Source organism: Lepisosteus oculatus, chromosome 10, assembly GCF_040954835.1.
Source record: "Lepisosteus oculatus isolate fLepOcu1 chromosome 10, fLepOcu1.hap2, whole genome shotgun sequence".
Lineage (NCBI taxonomy): Eukaryota > Metazoa > Chordata > Actinopteri > Semionotiformes > Lepisosteidae > Lepisosteus > Lepisosteus oculatus.
In genome coordinates this window covers 7,371,706-7,389,114 of record NC_090705.1, presented here as the reverse complement: position 1 = coordinate 7,389,114, position 17,409 = coordinate 7,371,706, and the positions used below count along the sequence as shown (strand labels likewise).

Genomic DNA, 17,409 nt, shown 5'->3' with positions numbered 1-17,409 from the left:
ATCTAAACGGAAACAAAGTCCAAATGGATTTCGATAGCATATTAAAATATTTAACATTGTTTTAAACTTATAAGATGATTAAACGAACCATAGAACTGTACTCAGTATAGTGGTGCATTATGGGATATATGCAAATAAAATTGCCACAACCCATTTCAACTACAGAAACAGAACGTCTAAAGTGACTTTTAATTCTGCCTTACAGTATTTTGTCAAGACAAGCAAAGATTTATATCTACTTTACCCTGAAGATATCATCAGCAATCTATTTTTGCTGCTGGGAGAGTTGCTTTGTTTCCTGGTTAATGTTCTTCAGAAGGTACAATGTCTTTCTGGAGAACTGCGGACTTCTTCGAGAACAGATGGTGTTATTGTAGAAACACCAATTAGCAGGGCATGGGTAGCACCCATGCAGATCTCTTTCTGTGTTCAGTAGCCTTCTATACAGCACTGACAGGTTATGTCAGAAAGAAGTGATTTCACTGAACAGATTGGTAGTGACATATGTCAGAAGTTGCGGATTTAGAAAAGCCCGATGAGAAGCTACTTTTGCCTGTGAAATTAGTCTTACTGTCCTCTAGGCAAAGCTTCTAATCAGCATGAGGACCGAATGCCTCCTGCCCACGCTTTAAAGGAAATAAAATCTGATCTCCTTATATAAATTCAGATTTTTGTAACTTTATAATCAGCAGCAGTCAATCATTCTGTTCCTTTAATTACGCTATTTTTTCCATATAGACTTCCTCATTTAATTCATCTCACACTTGCTTGTGAGGGTAGTGAGCAATTCAAGTAGTTTCCTTTGAATGTTCTTTTTGCCTGTGGTGCTCAGTGTTCCTACTGTATATTCCCAGGTTTCCAGGATGCATAATATTCACTAGACCTAGATTTATTTTTCCGCAGATTTCATCCTGGGCTCTGTTGCATAGTGACATTTGTGTCAAGTCATTTTTTAGGGTGATAATTTGTACAGCATTAAAGTGATTTTTCTTTCTGTGTTCTGTTTGAGAAAGTGTTTTACTTTTTATGTAAGAGACCTTCAGTTACTATTGTAAAATTACGAACCCATCATGCCACTTAAAAGCTTTTCAGTGAATTAAAACATCTAATAAATGAGAACTTATAATAGGTTCACAACACAGCCGCCAGAACATAGCACCTTTGTGTCATTAGCATTAGTGTCTTACCTAGCCACCTGGGTCTTCCTCCTCCGTCTGGTGCACTTGTCATTGTGCGCAGTCCCCCAGCCCCAACAGACATTTACCAGGGCTGAATATGTTTGAAATGCTAAAAGCTCATTCTCTCAGGACGTCCTCAGAGAAACAGTATGGTAATGAAAAAAATTAACCACTAGAGTGGGATGTAGATTCAGGTAGACCCTTTTGTCCTGGGAGAACACCTCAGGCAAAGCCATAAATATATTTAGAGCATAAATTAATGAGATGAGAATGCTGGGAGACTGTTGAGCTTTTCTGGCTAACTCTAACTCAGAAATAGAGCCTGGTACAGTGTGGGCCATATTCTGTATTCCGTTTTTGCCCATATAAAAAACATCTTAATCAATTACTTTGGGAGACTAGCACAGTGCTTTGAGGTAAACAATAAGACCTACAATACTTTTACAAACAATGTAATGCAATTTACTGATTTAAAATAGTCTATGTACTGTATCTTCATTTAATTTATGTTTTGAATATACATGCAATTAATTATTATTAGAGATTTATATTAAGTATCATTACATTTTCAGATTATTTAGGATTATTTATCTTGCATGATTATGTAGAATTAATTCTGAGATCTGACCAGATCAGACTACAAGATGGTAATTTCAGTGTTGCTCTCAATTTATGTGAATGTGGCCTGTACTGGTACTGGTAATAAACAAGTTACACATTTGGTAACATTTTAAATGCTTATGCACAGTAGGCTGACTGAAGAGAAGGACCCTGTGCAGTGCTGTCACTCCGTACGAGTTAGGCAGAAAGTCAGTGGGTGAGGCAAGGGAGAGATCCAGGTCAAAGTCCCTATCCAAAACTGAGAGATACAGTAGTTGGTTAGGCAGTTATCCAAAGGGCGAGACAAAGACGAGGTCAAAGTCCGTGATCCAGAACCGAGGGATCCGACAGGAAACGAACTGACGGCGAGGTAAGGAGCTCAGGAAGGAAGACGGGCCAGGAGAGATGAGAAGGGAGCGTTTAAGTCTTAGGTTAGGTGATAAGGGCAGTGTTGTATTTGGTTAATTAGTTGGAGTGACGGCGTTTTCTGGAATTACCTGGGACTGAAGTGGAATTAGGAGGAGGGCGTTTCCGATTAGTGGAGGGCGTGACACAATCCTAACACCAGCTTGAATATAAGGTTAAGAAACATACCATCCCCACTAGTCAGGGAAATAGTTAAAGAGACAAGTATCTCACAAAAAAAAAAGCGCACAAACTAATTCTGATAAGCTTATACTTAAAATCTGAGGGAGTTTCAGAATCTATCTCCTTATCTTCAAACTTTTCCACTAGTTCCCTACCTCTAACGACCTTAATGAAGTCAGAAGTGGTGGTATGTCTTTACAAAACCACGTCACACTGCTTTCATGAAAATAATCCAGGGTAGGGCCTGAAAAATAAAGCTGCTTTCCCCAATACCTGAGAGAGGTATACCTTAGGAGAAAACCAAGTGAACATGGATTGTAAAGCTGTATGTACTGTAGTTCACTCCTAATTTACAGTATCACTTTCTCCTTTCCTGCTGTATTTTTCTTTCTCCATTTCCTAGAGTCTGTTTTTTAAAGATGTCTTTGGTGACATGGACTGGCGAGGGAAAGTCCAGGCTCAAAATTGCCATCTGGTCTCCACTCAAGTGGGTGTGTTGAGCAGCAGTGTGGAGCAGTGGTTGGGTTTTCAGGACTTGTAATGTAAACATTGTGGGTTCAAATTTCTCTTATGACAGATATTATAAACTTGAGGGAGGCACTTCACTTTAATAACTCCAGTAAAATACTCAGCTTTGTAAATGGTTGCAACCTTTGGATAAATGTATCAGACAGTTAAATTAATAATAGTTATGCCAATAGAGAAGCCCTCAGCTGAGCAACCTTTATGCTTTCTTTAGCCATTTCAACCCAGGATGAGGGGTCCCATTAATAGGACAAAGCGTATCAATAAATATAGGTATTTCTAAGATTTCTCCACAGCTATCAGTAGCTTTAGTAATTCACAGCTAAATGTGGATGGCTTTGTTTACATTAACTATATGTACATAGCTCTGTTATCATTACTAGCCACCCACCAGCCCACCAACTTAAACTGCCAGCTTTTTATGACATTTTCACAATATCTGGAGGAAAAAACAGGTCGATAGAATTTAATGAAGAACTGACTGAGTCTTCCTTGACATCAATTGCTAGGATGTACCGAAAACTTTAGTGAGAAAACAAAATATGCTATCAGTCATGGAAAAACAAATAAAACAGTGAACAGGCAATACGTAGTGAGGTCAATAAGCCAGTCTCCATAGAAATGGACCAAAGCATAAACACCAGGTCAAAATGAAGACAAAAGGGCAAAGGTAGGAGAAGAAAAGAAAGTATGGAGAGCATCATGCATCATCATCCATCATCTCCAAAGCTGTGAGTGGGAGAGCTCCTTTTTCTGACCAGACTTTGTGATCAGGTAGTCTGAGCACGTTGAAGAGCACTGAGCTCCGAGAATTATGACAAGAGAACATGCTATCTTGTTTATTTTAGGGAATTCCGATTTCTTACGGTATATTGTGGAATCCTCAGACTAAAAACATATCTCTTATTTTAGTGACGTAGTGTTAAAATACTGGAATTGGTTCCCATTCTGTTGTGGGCATCTGTGATCCTGGGAGGAAAATTTAATTCCTGGATAGGATCAATTTTTTAGTATGTTTGCTTTCTTTGGCCTATTAGGATGCTCTGTGGTGCTTTTAGATTATAGGGACAGAATGCTGGAATTTTCTGAGTCTAAAGTAAATAGAACTCTGAAACGCATTGATTGTATACATCAATGTAAACCATGTTGTGTTGTTGTGTATATTAGTGTTAAAATATGTGTTTGTTTTGTCAAAGCTTGTGCCTGATTTTAACTCCTCTGTCAGAACTGTGCTGGAGAATAAAACGACATGTGCTGTATAAGACTAGGTAAATCCCTGATTTTAGAGGGGTGAAATTATTAACCTATATTATTTGCTTGCTTAGCAAGCTGATGTCAAAATCTTGACACCCACTCAGTTCATTACAGTATTATATTCAATATAATTAAGCAATGCAGTATCTGCGGCGAATCTGTAAATTATGGCTGTAATTATGTACCTGTCTTTTAGAAAATAAAAGCAAAATAGGTCCTATTATGCAGTCACAGGAGTAGATAATAAGCCATCAGGTTTTACAAAGCAGGTTCTGAGTTAAAGATTGAACAGACCCTTTTATGCAAATCCCAGGAAAATAATCCAGGAAATAAAGCTCTGGCTCACTAGCATGGACACAACCAACTTGAATTGTTTCACGAAGAAGTGGAAAAGACGGTTAATAAACCTCATGCAATTATTTTATTTTTATTGTATTTATGAACTGAAAATGAATCTAGATGTACAGTAGGGGGCACTTGGCAGTGTTTTGCTTTGCTCTCAGAACTGGGGCCCTCAATTCCAGACCTGGGGTGCTGTCTGTGTGGAGTCTGCATGTTTTCCTCATGTTCGCGTGGGCTTAGCCCAGGTGCTCCGGTTTCCTCCCACAGTCCAGAGACATGCTGGCAGGTTAATTGGCTTGTGAGAAAATCAACCCTGGTGAGAGTGAGTGTGTGTGCCCAGCGATAGACTGGCATCCTGTCCAGAGTGTACCCTGCTTTGAGCCTATTGCTTGCCGGGGCAGACTCCAGCAAACCCGCGACCTTGAATTGGATGGAGCAGTTAGATAGTTATTGTCTACAGAGACTTTAATTCTCTCTGTTTATTATTTATTATTAAATTATGTCTGTTTTAAATTTACTTTACAATATCACAAAATGACTGGGACAATACATTTCAATATATAATGAAAATCATTTAAAAAACCACATACTTAAATGTACTTCAGCCACAGACGGGCAAATATGTAGATGTGAAATACAGTATATATAAGTGTGAGCCTCCAAACGTTGTATAATGAGCTATACCCCGGGCAAACAAACCTTTAAAGGACATGCAGACAGTTGTATGATTTGAAAAGGATACTGTTTGTTGTGAAAGAGTGAGAGATCATTTATATGCTTTGGCAAGAGTGTACTTCACCAGTCATGCCAATTGAACCGAACTGATAAAATTGTTGCTTTTAGAGGAAATTCACTTTGCACATTGCCTAAACAATTTAAGGTAAATGTACATCCCTTGTTTAATTAATGAACATGCAAAAAAACAATTATAGTATTCAGTTTGACTTTTTCGTCTCTTGAGTGTATTTGATTAAAATCATAATTGATTTCCAGCAATAACTGGTCAGAATTACGTTTATTATTTCCAGCAGTAATAAAGGGTTTTGACCACTCCCAAAGGGTCAAGTCTTTAGTCTCAATTGGGACTTTGACAGAAGACCGAACTCATGAATCTATCAAAACGGCCAATAGTATGGATTGTCTCTCGTCCCCGGAGTCACGCAGTCCTGCCACTGAAGACGAAATCGTTTACCTGATAGGCAGGCTTGTGTGAGGTTTACTTTGGTCTGGTGCTGATTTCCTTGGCAATAATGAACTGCTGAGGGCTTTCAAAACAAAACATGTAGTCACGAAAAACTTTTCTTTTTATGTTATGGCCAACAGTAAACACAAATCCTATCTACAATTGGAAAAGGTCTATTTTTTATTCAACCCGACCTTTACAAAGCACACCAGAGTAAGGCGACTTTCCCACGTTTTTCATCGCCTTGTTTATTCACTGGGATTGAGGAACAAAACCTGCTGTGCCTCAGACGCAAGGTTGCTGCTGGAGAATCTGGGGACTCAGAACGCGCCTCAGCCTTTTTCTGCTAATAGGTAACTTGCACTGCTGATTCTTTTTCAAACAGAAAAACAAGATCTTTAACATCAATCTGCACTGCGATGGGCTGGAGTTTCTGTACCCTGCCGTCGTCTGCCGGGGCAGCTTCTGACTCCTCCACAACCTTGAATTGGAAGACACAGCAGAAGACACTGTTACAGACATACTGTGACGCAAAAAGTTGTGTTGGAGTTGAGGAATCTTATCTGAATTCCTATCTGATCAGCTGAGGAATTTCTATTTAAAATATTGAGTGTAACACTAGCATATTAACTATTGTGGGAATGGGAGAAAGAATGCTCCCATATAGATAGCAAAGCCTGACAAACCGAGGAAGGGCGAATCTCCCCATAAATATACAATGTATATGACTTTTTTAAAGAAACCAAAGGGCATCATCTTTCCACTCGAAAATTGTGGCATCTATTTGTTCTGGGTCTATTTTACAGCACTTGTAACGTTTCGTTTGAGTGAAAATGAAGATCTATGGAGGGAATCGTTTTAACCTTAAATATGTATTCCACTATTTGTTTTGAACTAAGGTTTGGGAGGGGTTTGAATTCCTTCACTTCATGAAACACTAGACATACTATCCCAGGCCCCTCTCAATTCCTCACGTTCATTTTTCTTCTTTTATGTCTCTTTCCCATCTCCCCTAAGCAGCTACCCCTGGGTTCATTTCTCTCTCTGTATGGGGTCCTTACTTCCTAATCCTACAGCCAGGTGGTTGGCCCTGAGTCACAAGAAGGTTAAGCCAAAAATCTCCTTGAGCCTAACTTTTCAGTAATCATCCCTGAACACATGTTTCTGACTGGGTGTTTTTTTCCCTCATTAAATGCTTTAAAGTTGACATACAGTGTGTTGTATTCAAGTGTGGAGATAATGAGGTGATGAATTAAAGAGGGAATGCTTGTCATATAGGGAACGGCCAATATGCAATATTAATGTATTTAGCATGTTTTGGGAAAAAAAAAAAAACTTTGCATGTAAATCAGACGAGTCTGTTTCATTAACGCTCTGTAAAAAATGTAATAGAAAAAAACAAAACAAAAGGTGAACAAACATCACAATCCCAGCTGACCTCAATTAATTCAATAAAAGACACTAGTCCTACTTATTAAGCTATCTATAAAGACAAAACCACAACTGTAGAGGCAATTAACTGTAGCATGTTGAATGGTTGATATATTTCTTTTTCTGGTTATTATATTTTAATGTACTTTTCATTAAAACCTATGGCAAAATAATATTCCAGGAATCCCACTTGGATCTTTATAAATTGTCTACCTGAGACGTCAGAAGAAAGGCTTTTATATTTTCACTCTACCTTTTACTTATTTGCTGTAAACAACAATGCTTACTCTCACTTGTATCTGAAGTGCCTTCTATCTGTTCAAGTATGGAGCTGGAGTTGTCCATATGGAGCTGCATGTCCGCTGAGGCTGGTGCTATTACAATAAGACAATTGCCAAATTGAGAAGCACAAGGATGTAACACAGCCACCTATAATCACATGAATTTGACCTTCCCAGGATGTCACTAGTACAGGGAGACTAGTCTGTTATATGAGAAAGTATTCAGTCTCAAAAACAACATACTTGTGAGCTTTTGGCACCTTGTATACATTGTACTACAATTTAGGGAACTACAAGACAACTGGACAAGCACAAGATATTTAGAGATGCATTTCAAATAATTTCTTTAAAGCATATAAAGTTGCATGTAAAAGGAATCTGTTGATAAGTTTTTCAGTTTTTAAATCTAATGTAATAAAGTGCAGATGAAATTAGTCTGTTCACTCATTCAACCCATACACAAACTACCTATTTCCCAAAATAAACAAATATATGAGTATAATATCATAACAGTTAATTGATTATTTAAATATGGAATAGTAACAACTAAAAACAAAACACCTCGTGAAAAGTTAAAGCAAACGTATCCCCTTTTTTGACTTACAGTAAATCTAGATTTAAGCTTACTCTTTCTCAACCTCAGAAAACTTTTGTTTTCCTCAAAATATCTCCAAATCGCAGTGAAAAACCTTGAATACCTTAGAGAAAGGGAAGTGAATTCATGATTTATCACTGCCTCACAAATAAAATGTATTCATCACTTCCACCAGCCATAACCCAGATGGCCAGAAAATTGGCTTTGTGTGGGGAAGTGGATTCAGGCATGAATATTAATATGAGACAGATGTAAACGCATATTAATGTCCTTTCACTTTTGTATGGCCTAAAATTACAATATATTCACTTAGGGAAGAGCAAGGGCTGTATCCTGATAGCAGTAAATTTACCTTTCAAATTGTGTAAAATAGGAACTGTTTTTGTCATTTTAATTCCTGAAGAAACTTATTTGTTAAATATCTTTGCAAATGTGTTAGACAATGTTGAAATAACATAGCAATACATTACTGAAAGGATATTTGCCAAAGCCAAAGCCATGTCATATAAAACTTTGTAAACATACTTATTATATTAGGTAATAAAACCCAAAATGGAAAACAGGAGGATGAGGTTGTATTGTTATTGTTTTTACAAAGTCTGTTTTTGTAAATGGTTTCTTGTTTATCTAAGCCCTGAATCAAATATTTTCATTTTAATGGATAGTTGAATATACCTGTCAGCATATTAAACCATTCAGGAGATAATGTAAGCTAGGCTTGGAAAAACATCAGCACCTTTACTTTTCTGATATTATTGTTCGTGCCTGGCAGGTTTTAAGTAGCAATATTTTTCCGATATTGTTACTGTATATGAAAGAGGTGACATGGCCACAGAGAGTTTCTACCTTTCAGCGCTGGGTTCCTGGGTTTGATTCTGTACCTTGGGTGCTGTCTGCGTGGAGTCTGTATGTTCTTCTAATGTTCACCTTGTTATCCTCCAGGTGTTTTGGGTTCTCCTCCCACAGTCCAAAAACATTCTGGTAGGTTAATAGGCTTCTGGCAAAATCGCCCCTGGTGTGAGTGTGTGTGCCTGTGTTTATCTGCCCTGCGATGGCCTGGTGTCCTGTCCAGGGTGTTACCTGCCTTGCGCTCGTTGCTTGCAGGGATAAACTCTGGCACCCACCCACAACACCGAATTGGAAGAAAATGGATGAACAAATGAATGGCATATAAATTGCTTCTAACACTGTTTTATACATACTGTAGTTACCAAAAACATAATCACAGATTTCGTAAAGGAAAAAAAAAAGGCAGTTATTTGTATGGGGATCTCAAGTATACGGCACACTTCAGGGACTGATACATGAATTCACATGAATTCAATCTTTGAAAAATCTTCTCACAAACAAGGATGTCATGTAAGAGTAGGCAGAATGTGTTCCTGAGGGCAATTTAACTCAGTGCAGTTGTCACCTGCGTTTAAACCTTAATTCCACACCCCGATGGAATTCAGGTAATCATGAAACCACTCCAGGGCCAAATAAAAATCATCCCAGAGTTTCCTACCACACTGCCAGAAATTGCTGAAGAAAAAAAAAAGTTACAGCACTGCCTTTGAAACTTGCAGCACTGAGAGGCGGAACAATATCAAGAAATATCAAGAAAATATGATGAGGCAGGATGCATAAATATTGTGAGTTAATTTCCTTCTGGTGGGTGAACATTGGTGATGACTTTGCTTCTTAGCTGGAAATTCACACAGGAAACAGAAAAGTTTTGCATCATGCAAAAGTCATGAAAACAAGAACACCATATGACATTTTGCATACTATGTGATATAGCACAAGCTTGTACAGCACGCATTCCCACCTTTAATTTCTTCGTAATTTTAAGGATATACTTTGTAAGTGTCTTTTGCATGTGCTTACAGTCTTAGACGGACTAGGTGTTAGAAGTAAGGTAATCTCAGAACTGAATATATTACTTTCACTCTGCTCAGCCAGGTCAGCTAATCTGTATGGCATGTGTGAGCAGAGAGGTTTCCCTGCTCAAACCCACACAGATAGGCACCAGCCGAAACACAGGAGCAGGTCAGATTGCATTCTTCTGACAGGATCTACAGTGTTCAGTGATCAATTGTGTTCATGCAGTGCAAGCTAATTTGTCATAATTGCCGCGCAACTATGGAGAACATTTTGAATGAGGTTGCAATCCAGTCCTCTCTAGAACATGCACCAGTGTATTTAGGGTAATAGCAGATTTTGCCACCTTACACAACTATTATTTTTAAATAAAACAAAACCATAAATATTCATCTGTAATTACTGTTTAGTAAACTATGGAGCATTGCAACCTTTAAATACTTTCAACTTTCCAGCTCATGTGCAGTGAAAATCACCCTGACAGTGCCCTTGCTGTTACATTGTTTGCCACTAGATGGCACTGGTGATCCCTCTAGTGCGCTGTGTGGTTCAACATGTACTGCTTGTATTCTCTCATGCACTAACATATAAAACATAAACCTTAATGGTTCTTTCTTAAATAAAAGTATATAGCAACGCTATCAGTACATTTGTCTATGTATGCTTAAGGAAGCAATGTTTATATATAATAAGATCAGAAACCAAACAGTACTAAAAGATAGAATTTACAGCTAACAAGAGGAAAGGTGTACTCTACGTAAATACCAGGTGAATGGTACTCATAGTCAGTTAAAAGGCAAGTACATGTCATACATACAGAGACAATGCCTGCGATGTTTTGACATTATGTACAGCAGTTCCACTTTGAGGTGCCTCAAGGTTTCTAGAAATAAGACATTAAGTTTGAAGTGACACGCACCAGTAAAGAACGTGTTGAAGTGTTTCCATTCAATGCGTCCACTACTGACTGATGCTGCTATGATTCTAAATACTGTTCCAATGGAAGAATCCTGCTTTGCATATTTGCCATTGGGAAAAGCTTTTTTGCTCTTTGTATGTAAACTTACATAGTTACTGTCATATGTGTATTCCTGCCTGCAGAAATGCTTGTCAACAGTCCTTCTCCGATGCTGTGTAGGAGATCACCGCAGAACAACTAAAAATACATACAACTGCATAAAGTCAAGATTATACAGTAGATGAAAAAAAATGCATTTTAGTTATAGTGCAAAAGCAAAAGCATTACAAGAGAGGGACAAATATGAACTGAGTTTTAGAAAGAAATGTTTTGCATGTGTTCCCATCACCTGGGAAATCTGCACAGGTTCCTGGTATTGTCCTTGACATGAAAGTTTATTTTTTTGTCACCATATGTTTATTTTTAGGTTGCTGTATATGTGTACGCAGTACTATGTGTAGAATAACATGCATACTGTGGTTCTAGTTTGCTTTTGTGAATCTGTGTCATGATGCGTAGTTCAGGACCCTGTGCAGACGGTATAATCTGGAAGTGACTGGAAAAGAGAAAACACGGTTAGGAGAGGAATGGAAGGGACGGCAAACAGGGGGAGTGTAACGAACAGTTCTTTCCGGACCCTATGCGGACGACACAATCCGACGAAGTGGGGGAACACTGGGCAAACGTCATGCAGGAAAACGGGGCTGAAGACAGGGGGGCGTGTCCAAGGTGCATGGTGCACGGGGGAGGCGTGGCCGAGGCGAACAATCCCAAAGAATAATCCATAGAGTATCCAAAAACACATGAGTAAGTCCAAAACCAGGAGATCCATCAGAACAAAGAATTAAAAACCACGAAGACCGGGTCGGAACCGGCGGACAGGGACAAGGAACAGGGGTTAAAACCTTAACGGGACCAGGCGCTTCCTGGTCCCGGACTCGCACGATATGGAAATCAGATGCAGAGCCCGGAAGAGCGTCAGCGCCTGGCTTTTAAGGTGGGCAGGGAATAGGGAGCAGGTGCGCAGAATAAAGTCTTGAGTGATAGGGCTGGAGCACCCTTAAGGAGGGGGAGCTAATATCGTGACAGGGAGATGCTGACGGGGAAACCAGGTGCAGGGGGGGAACGCTGGCAAACAAGTCCAAGGAAGTCCAAAAGGGAAAACGGGGCGCAGTCCATAATCCAAAACTGGGAGGTCCATCCAAGACGAAGACGATTAAAATCCCCGGGAAGGGGGAACTCGAATAGGAACACTGAGGTTAAAATGGAGCGACGAGGCCAGGCCGCCAGTCGGGAAGCCTATGTCCTCAAGCCACAGACATGGGGAGATTGGACGCTGGGCGGGCCTCTGGGCGTCCGTCTTCCAATGCTGAGCCCCGAGCTTCCGGAGCACCGGGTATAAATAATATGGTGAATCCAGAGCCAAGTGTACGTGATAATGAAAAGAAACACAAAAAGGGTCGGAGCTCCCTCTAGAGGAGGGATGGCAATCGCGACGTCTGAATGATTGTGATTTTTCTTTCTGCTTGATGTTGCCCCACTGCAGTAGTGCAGAATAATTGGCTTTGGCCTTCATTGTTTTTTCAAGGTTCCGAAGGGCTTCAGGTAATAGTTTCTTAAATCTGTACGATTCCTGTCTAATGTATTTACTTACGATTACCAAAGGATTAGGAAGAAGTCCAATTTTTTATTTTTACTGCAGAACAGCCAAAAGCTACAATTTAATTGATATAGTTAAGGTAGCTACCGTACTTTGTCATCCTATAGTAATAAAATACTCCTCACATTGGTGTTTTTTTCTTTCTGCAGTGATTTACTGACCTTTTAAAGCATATATGTTCATTTCTATTACTGACCTTTGGCAAAAATGTACAAAGAGCACTTACAAAATGGGCCTTAATAGCTATTATTATACGATCGCACCCTCAGGCAAACAGAATGTTAGGTTATATATATAAAAGTGTAGAATTTAAATCAAGGGATGTTATACAGTATTAACATTGTACAATAGACTACTGAGACCTAATTTAACATTCTGTGTACAATGTGTGTCATTAAATTACAAAAATAATTTTCAGTTCAGAGATGAGCACAAAGATGCATTTCAGTACTTAAGGGGATGCCCTAAAATGACAGACCGAAAGAGCTGAACTTCTTTGTCTGCAACAGAGAAAACTATGAGGGGACCTGATCCAAATAGTCAGATTCTCAGTCAACCCTGAGAGCGTCTTTCATAACCATTGTTAAATAAAACTAGACGACACAAGTCGAAAATATACGGAAGTGTGTTGAGAACGGGAGGTACAAAGGGTTGTGGGATTATTGCGCGGATCACTTTCTAGATACAGCTGGATGAGAACCTTGGATCTGTTAACAACTAACTGCCAAATGGGCTAGATGGGTAGTTTCTAACATTCCTTATGTTCATATCGTCCTAATTTTTTTTTTACTTTAGGTATGCTATACTGTATTTGCATGGGGCTGTGTTATAACACACACAAAAAAAAACACCCTATTGACTTTGTCCTCCAGCAGTCATTTTAAAAAGCAAAAAGGTAATTTCATTAGGAGTCTTTATTACACGTCTAAAACATTAATCACGGAAAGCATATTTCTAGTTCAGCTCTATAGCCATTGTGTGATACTTCATAAGTTGATCACTGATATTTAACCTCCAACCCCGGCCATTTAGAAAAACGCCCCTACTTAGTAGCACATTCCCTTTGCTTTTTTCCCAGCAACATTAACTGTTTCACAGTCATGAATTAAAGATTTAGTAATTGAAGCTCTACTAGTTTAAGGTTTAATGCAGCACATCAAATAGAAAAAGCTGACTGCTGAGTGTTGGTATAATTAAAGACCCAAGTGCCTGAATCTGCAGCTCAGTTTCTTCTGGCGGAGTCAATGGGATTGTCTCTGTCTTTAACAACTCAAGACAATATCAAACATGTTCTCTAAAGCTTTATTACAAGCTTAAATATTGTGGTTTTCCAACAAAATGAGATTTCATCATGAAAAAAAAAAATTCATTCTTTTAACTTCCTGTTATCATCTCTAAAATCCACTAATTGGGTAACGGTCTAATTTTCTAAAGAAGAGCACAAACTGACCATTTTATTGTGACCCCCAAGATATATGCCAGGGTCTACATTGCAGCAGCTCTGCAGACAGTGAAATGTTTAGGGATATCCAGTTCTCAGGAGAAAGGAATTGGAGGTAAGGAGTCACAGTGCTCTGTAATCAATATAGTTCCATCTCCAAATCACTAGAGACTCATCTGTGACCTAGTGTATCAATATTTAATTGATCCTGGACTATGGGTGTGAGTGTAGCTGAGCAATTAAGGAAGGAATCATGGTGCCAGAATAAAGATTTGGGTTGCAGTCTGCAGTCTCCACTATGGACAGCCTTGATCAATGTTACTGGCTTGAATCATGATATCAGCAGGTAAACATGAAATTAAACTTTGCTGTACAAGTGTAGGAAATTCATATTGGAATTTGTTTGCCTTTTATATGATACATTTACTTGCTTGCGTGATTAATGTATTGCAGTTAAGATATCTATTTTTTCCCCATTGAGTAAATGTGTCTATGCTAGATACTGTAATCATTTCAGAACAGACATACTGTAGCAGGTGAATGTACAGGTAAACACATTCACAAGCTAATTGTTAGCCTTTCTAGTGTCACCAAACTAAAATTATTTGTTAATCAGAATGTCTGCGTGGTGACAGTTTCACCCTGGAATGTAGTTATTTGCACATGCTCTCATTGCATTGATAGGTCCAATTCCTTCTGGTGTTTATATGCAACACCAGAAGGAGAAAAGAAAAAAAACAGTCTAAAACAATCCAAAAATGTTTGGAAATCTTGATATTCTCCAATACTGATGCACCATGTTAACTATGATTCTAATATAGGAGAAGGGGTTTATGGTATGTGAAGCCTAGCAGCATACTGCAATAATTCAACATAAAATATTGTGATTTGAAAGTGAAAACATTTCTGTGAGAATAGTTGCAGGCATCTGTTCTTCCGCAATGGAATCAAATTCATAAAAGAGCTTATATGTGGTTGAGCTGAGGGTTGCACCACTCTTTGGAGCTATGTGCCAGTATGGAAAATTAAAGGCAGTTAATAAAAAACAGTCCTAAATCAAGCACCATAAAATTTAATAGGGTTATAGCAGCCTTAACACAGTAGGACTGAATTATCATGTTAATTTAATTTCCATTCCCAAATGAACCAGAAGGCACAATAAAGGTCACTTAACCAACTACCTCCCCATCTTCATTTCATTTTTACTGCGTATTCTAAATCACAACTACGCAGGCAGGAGGACAAGCTTATTCATGGCAGAGTAAGGCCCACGGGAGTAGAGTCCAGGCACAGTGAGAGAGCGCAGCCTATCCATCCAGTCACTCATATCTGTCTATCAAGCCGTCCATCTATCAAGTCATCTGTTTGTTTTTTATTTTAAAGTTGCACTCAATCAATATCTTAATCAATCAATCACTTAATCAAGTAAATGCAGAGTTATGGAATGCTGGTGTTTATAAGAGCAATGACATAATTGATTTAAAAACAATTGATTGTTTGATTGTATTAAATTCTGTTAATTACACTTGAAAAAAAAACATGGCTTACAATTTTATCGTAGAGGATGTATCAATTATATACATATTTTATTAGGTAAAGCTTTTCCCAACAACAAAAATATGATTCTTTTCAGTTTCCTTTAGAGAAACTATTGTGCATCTTTAGTGACACAGTAAGCAGTATGATTTTAAATTTCGAAATCTGCTTTTCTCTAGGATTTCTACATGCTGAAGTACTGTACTTACTACTACACATTTAACAGGTAAGCAAGAAAGAACAAGAATAAAAACTTTCAAATTGATCACATTAAAAAAACACACATCATCTCATTGCCAATACTACAAGCTGTCTTTACTACATCCTTTTGAGGCCTGATGTAAAATATGGAGAAGATAAGTATTCACATTAATGTGAAGCAGATCCATATTTAATACCACACGTCAGATAAAGGGTAGCAGAGTGGTTAGTGCTGTAGCTCAAGGGCCTTGGGTTCAAGTCTGGCCTTCGATGTCTTGTGTCCTGTTACAGTCCACCATTAAAAAACAATACCTGAAGTTCTAGGAAGTGTCTGGTTTATTTTGTCTGAATTGCTTCCAACGCAGCAACATATATTTTTTATAATGTGATGACCAAACGTGTACACAATATTCTAGATGAGGTCTAACTAGAGCACTGTACAACTTTAATGTCAACCTCTCTTGACTTAAACTCTGCAGTTTTAATCTATATGTCCTAACATTGCTGTTTTTATAACTTCTCCATGTTGTTGAAAAGCTTGTCACGATTATAGTTCCCCCTCCTTAAGGGTGCTCCAGCCCTTTCACTTGAGACTTTATTCTGCGCACCTGATTCCTATTCCCAGCCCACCTTAAAAGCCAGGCGCTGACGCTCATCCGGGCTCTGTATTTGATTTCCGTATCGTGCGAGTCCGGGACCTGGAAGCGCCTGGTCCCGTTAAGGTTTTAATCTGTTCCCGTTCCCGTTCCCCTGTCCGCCGGTTCCGGCCCGGCCTCTGGTTTTAATTCCGTGTTTTGATGGATCTGCTGGTTTTGGACTTACCCTTGTGTTTTGGATACTCTCTAAGGACTACTCTTTTGGATTGTTCGCCTCGGCCACACCTCCCCCGTGCACCAGCGCACCTTGGACACGCCCCCCGTCTTCAGCCCCGTTTTCCTGCATGACGTTTCCCCAGTGTTTCCTCACTTCTTCGGATTGTGTCGTCCGCATAGGGTCCGGAAAGAACTGTTCGTTACAAAGCTGCAAACAAACTTCCACATAAACTCTTAAATCTGTTTCATGACGTAGTTCTTAAAAACTCAGTGGTTCCAATATTCATTCACTTTCTGTCTTTGTGTCCTATGTCTTCACTTGTCTTCTTTAAATATCATCTGCCAGGTTGCCAAGTTTTAAACTTTGTCTTTTTGGATTTCTTCTGCTGCTTTTACAGTACTTGCTTATCTTATCTAGATGACTTGAGTAATTCCTGCAAGAGAAATCTTTTAAGCAAGACACTCCAAATCTGAGCACATGAAGAATGATATTTAGAAAGGTTTTGTCACAATTCTGTGAATAACACAGGTATACTAATGAACACAACAAAGATGATGAGGAGCAGTAGGTTTTCCAAATAAGGTTGGTTGGAAATGAAAGGTAAACAATCTCTACTCTGTTAACGTACTGCACATTGGTCTCTTACATTTGTTTGTGTCATTTTGACAAATAGTAGCTGAGAATAAGGTGTTGTGAGAAGGGTAATGATAAAATGATCTCCCATGTGGTGTCCTATGAGTTTCAGGAATGCTACTATAGCCATGTGCCACAAAATAATTAAGTGCGCATACTGCATATACTGCTGTGGATATAAACCACAAAAAGCAATGTTTTTTTCTTAGGGTAAGAAGACAAATTGCTTTAGTAATAAACCAAGTTTTGATTTCCTATATCTAGGAACATAGTCACTTGTAAGAATGTCACTAATTAAAATCATTGCTCATTTGAACTTATTGATTT

At 38.7% G+C, this 17,409-nt stretch overlaps 1 long non-coding RNA gene across 1 annotated transcript; it reads right to left on the bottom strand.

Moving 5' to 3' along the window:
• Nucleotides 1–5,902: 5,902 nt before the first annotated feature.
• Nucleotides 5,903–16,589, bottom strand: LOC107078681 (uncharacterized). The gene is made up of 3 exons (XR_001479624.2): nucleotides 16,459–16,589; nucleotides 7,389–7,475; nucleotides 5,903–6,151 (listed from the first exon to the last, which is right to left on the bottom strand). It is a non-coding gene; the product is annotated as an uncharacterized lncRNA (long non-coding RNA).
• Between the last annotated feature and the right edge of the window lie 820 nt (nucleotides 16,590–17,409).